The sequence below is a fragment of the Parasteatoda tepidariorum genome, chromosome 6, assembly GCF_982258835.1.
Source record: "Parasteatoda tepidariorum strain Cologne lab strain chromosome 6, Ptep-v5.0, whole genome shotgun sequence".
Taxonomy (NCBI): Eukaryota; Metazoa; Arthropoda; class Arachnida; order Araneae; family Theridiidae; genus Parasteatoda; species Parasteatoda tepidariorum.
The window spans coordinates 71,819,410-71,824,491 of record NC_141760.1 but is presented as its reverse complement, the minus strand read 5'-3'; positions in this window follow the sequence as shown (position 1 = coordinate 71,824,491).

Here is a 5,082-nt window from a genome sequence, read left to right as displayed (position 1 = left end):
TTCAGCAACACTAAAATCTATGGCAGTAAGATATGAAACGCATATGAATCAGTAAAATTATCATACAATATAAAGCAAGAATCATAAATTTAGGGTGCACATGTAAAATATTTCCTATGAGGAGTCAGTAGGACATGTATCAATAATGCTAAAACTGGCTTAAGAGACTACTTATATCACTTTTAAATTTTGGGGGATATTTGAGATTATATCAGTTGTATGTTGTGATAAAGTTTCAGCGTTAACAGAAATGTTTTTTGAGTTATGAAAGATTTTTGCTCAAAAATTATGAAACTTTAAAAAAAATTAGAAATTCTCAGTTCATAATTTAAAAAAAAATTTCTGCCAAAAATATGTATTAACGGTTATCAAAGTGTAAATATGTAGGTGTAGACATTCTGTGAAAAGAAACTGAAGCAATGTTTTGTTTATATGCTGAGAAAAGGTATATTGAAAGCGGTTAGTTTTAACATTTTTGATGTATGTCCTACCGACTTCCTTTAGTTTAATAATGAAAAATACATCCAGAATATTAATATGAATGGAAATTTGATATTATAAAATTATTTCATACAATTGGCCGATTTCTGTAAATATTCTTATAAAAGCGTAAATGCTTTCAATACTCAACTAAAACAGATACGTCTTTTACAATAGTTTACATGTGCAATTTGTCAAATCAATTCGACAAAAAGATTGAACAATTAATCGACCACAATCAGTATTGTCGTTCAAACGTAAATTTTGATTGAATTCCATTTAGTATTAACTAGGCTGCAATAAGTTTGTCAAATCAATTCGACAAAAAGATTGAAATTATCTATCAAATAACGGACAGACAACTTGATATCAGCTATCACAGATCGAACATTAAAAAAGCTCATATCCTCAGAAATAATGATCAGAAATAATCAGTTGATATTTAAGTGAGCTCACTTATTATGTGTAGCTGTAGTTTTCTGTTATCAATTATATAATTTTCAACTCAAACAGAGTCCCAATTTACCTTTAATTTAAAATTTTACGAAGCTTTCGAAAGTTATATGAAAGTTATATCACAGTTATATGAAAGTATTTTTATCTGCAATTTTTTCGTGTGTTTACTTTATTTTTATATATTTTCGCACCTCAAATCAAACACTACAATATCATTGTTTTTATCGTTTGTTTTATGGCTTTAATGTTTTCAAACTAGCAGATAAAAAATGATCATTTAATTATTTATTTTAAAAAAACAAATATTTTGAAGCTAGTTTATTATTTTTTTATGATATATAATTTCAAAGTATGCTGTGAAAAGCATTTGCTTTAAATACTTAAACAAATTTTATGTTCACTTTAAAAAAAGAATAAATTAAATTACTTTGCTAAAAATAATCAATTCTAAACTTACAATTTAATCCACTACTTCCATTACAGCAATTTTAATCAAGTGCTTCATGCAACTGTTGTGAAAAGCTTCTAGTCAATTTAACTGTATAGCAAAATTTTGAGAATTAAAGAATGGAGTAAATTTGTATTGCGCTACCATTCTCTTTATTCATGCCAGTGTCAACAATAGTGAAATTCAATGAAGTTGGAATGGAATTTAACAATAAGGTGTTAGTTCGTATAATTGTATAGTATGGGTACCTCTAAATTTCACACTTTTAAATTTCATTTCAAACAATTAGAATTCCCTCTAAACAGATGATGATTTATGTGAATTTACAATATTGACAGCGGCTAAACATAGTGTTAAACAAATAATCAATCATTTTTATTTTTATGAAAATATATATTTTAGTTATATTGAAATAATTAACTGATCTATATTTATTGGGCTAAACAAATGGAATGAATTTAAAGATAAATCATAAGTTTTTGTAGTTCTTATTTTTGTAATTTGAAATCAGTATTGACTTTGTTATATATGAAGTGATATTATTCATAAAATTATTAAAGCAAATTATCTTCTAGGATACGTAACATTTTAAGCACTGCTGACTGTGATATTTTCAACTAATTAAATACTAAGGTATAGTGTCAATTTATTGCTCTTGCGAAAATAGATTTTTATATATAAAATTGAAAGAGGAGAGAATTATTTTCCAGTCCAAAAACATTGAGTTGTCGCGAAAATAACTTAATAATACCATTTTTTTAATAACATCCGTTGAACAGCCGACCAAATCATAGGTTCACGAATACTAATGTTCTACTCCGTAACTTTGTAATTTCGAACTCAATCCAGAAGACAAGAAAACTCCCAGAGGTAGGATTTGTCATGGGAACACGGAGGACTTCGTGATCGACACATTTAACATACATCAGTCACCATTTGCAACGAGGAGAGTCTTCGGCCGGCGGGGATCGAACCCTGACCTCTTGAACATGGGTCCAGTGCCCTACTAACCAGGCTATCTCAGCCTAATACCACCTTTGGATATCATTTTGGTAGTAACGAGATTACACGTTCATAAAATGTCTGTACTTTTCCGGCAAAAACTAATCTAAAGCATAATTGACGGCCCCTTTGAAGTAAGATGTTTACTGTCAAAACATTTCATAGATATCAGAATCTGGGAGAATTTAGTGGCTGTGGTATAGATCCCATCCAACATTCTAAAGATTTCAGCGAGTTAAGAAACTTATAAAGTTTACAAATTATTGTAGTGAAACATTTTTATTTATGTATTTTTGCATATATTTGAGTTTAACATACAATTTAGTTTATGTAAAACAGCAAAAGTCAATGCATGGTACAACGTTACTTAACCTGTTATGGAAAAGTGTTTAGATTTTAAAAACGAAGATGAAAAAACAAATTTCCCTTTTATTGAAAAATGAGCCAGTTATGTTGCGGCTACAAAACTATAAGTCTCTTGCAAAGAGTCATTAACTTAATAATAACGGCAAATAACATTTAAAAAAATATGTAGATGTGATGAAAAACCTACGTTTGATCAACATTAATGATATGGAGAAACTTGAAAGCAAGGAAATCTAATCTCTTGATAAACAAGTAATTGCGTTAATTTTTACAGAGTGTACAATTTTAATCAGTTAATTAGCTAATTAGATGAGACTCTAAGGGATAAATTTTAACATGAAGTCCCCAGAATGAGCGTCTAGATACGTAGTTAATAACAAATATTTTTTTAAGCCTATGTTTATTGATTTAAGAATCAGGAAAAATTTTACGAAAATATTATCCTTTCTAGTCTTTGTTTAATAAATGTGCCTTTGCTATATTCTTAAAAAAACGCAATAACAAATTTATTTTATCAAACATCAAAATGATTTTTTCAGAAGTGTTGCGGTCTTTAATATGGCATAATTTTTTTTTATTTAGAAATTATTGCATTCTAAATACTTAAAATATAATATATTAAATTTAATAAAAATACAGCATAACTTATAACACAACCTATAACATAACATATAACATTAAAATATAACTTATGTTATTTTTCTTGTAAAAATAAACATAGTAGACAAAAAAAAATATCTTAAAAATTCTTATTGCCCACCATATAATTATTGAAAAAACATATATATATTTATAATAATTGTTCTAGAACTAATATAATAAATTAATTATGCTATTATTATTCATAATCATAATACAATTATCAGAAAAATATCAAATTTTTAACATAATTGAAACATAAATATGCCTTATTACCATATTATTGTTTTAATACTATGTATAAAATATCATACTATTTATAAACAAAACATAAGCAAGTTATTAAAAGACTATTCATTCCTACAGGCATAATAGTTTATTTTCTAAATAATTTCTATACTTTAAATTTTATAAAAATCAATAAAAAGTATGAAAAAATAATACTTATAGCTTTATGATTTTTTTTAAAAAAGAAACCTTTTAATTAATAAGTAATATTTTAAGAGAATTATTTAAAAAAAATAATTTCAAAATTGGATAAAAATATAAAATGCAAAGAAAAAGTTCTATTATTTCAAATCTTGATGACAGGATAAAAATAGGAGTAGGTTTTATGTTTCCTTAATTTCCTGTTGTTCAGAACAAAGGGCTTTTCTATGCAATAAGATCTTTTAAAGGCATTTCTTCTTATATGCCTTTTATAAGGAATTTCGCAATAATTTTTTTTTCTTAACATGCTATAAAACTCAGGGTAGCATTGTTTTCTAAACAAAAGCTAATTTTCACCGGATTAATAAAAAATGAACAATTCTCGTTAGCAGTTTTAATCTCTCAACAGTATTGGAGTTCAGAGTAGGAAGAGCAGTATTTTTTTTCTGTCTTTATAAAGTGGTATTTTTTTCTAAAGTGTAAGCGTTAATTGAGTGTTTCTTAATAAATATTGTTAATATTGTTAAATATAATAATGTTACAGTAATGTAATGTATTACAATATTGTAAATAGAATAATGATTGTTTATGAAAGCTTACTTAATAAATATTTTTAAATATCAATTCGAAATCTGCTTCGATATCAAATCGAAATCTGATTAGCAATCGAAATCTGCTTAAATATCAATCTCATATCTACTACTACAAAAATTTATCTCAATAAAACAAATAAAAAGGTTATGAAGGTCATTATGTAGGTTACATATAATTGAAATTTTCGATGATTGATGCTTAAATTTATGGCAGCTTTACATTTGAGAATTTTAAAACACTTTTGTTAACCTATATTTCTTTCCCAATGCCCACCTGGAGAATGACCTTGCGTTTTACAGACATCTGAAGGGCAGATTTGTTGACCACTCCTTCAGGATCACCATATTAGGTGGGCCAACGTTTCTCCAACAGTAAGGACATATAGTACAAATATAGAATGAACATCCCGGGATTTGAACCCAGAACCTTTCTGATGTAATGCCAGTTCCCTGACTCCTACACAGGCCGGTCGGCACTTCAGAATATCAAAATGCAAGCAAATTATTGGAAGACAACTTCCCAATTTCGTAATCCTAAGTTATCCTTTAATAATTTGCTTTCATTTCGATAATTTGAAAATTTATTTTATGTATTTGAAACTTCATTATACTAGGTTTGCCCGAACGTACTTTAAATTTTAAATTACTTATAGAGGTGAAAAAGAATTT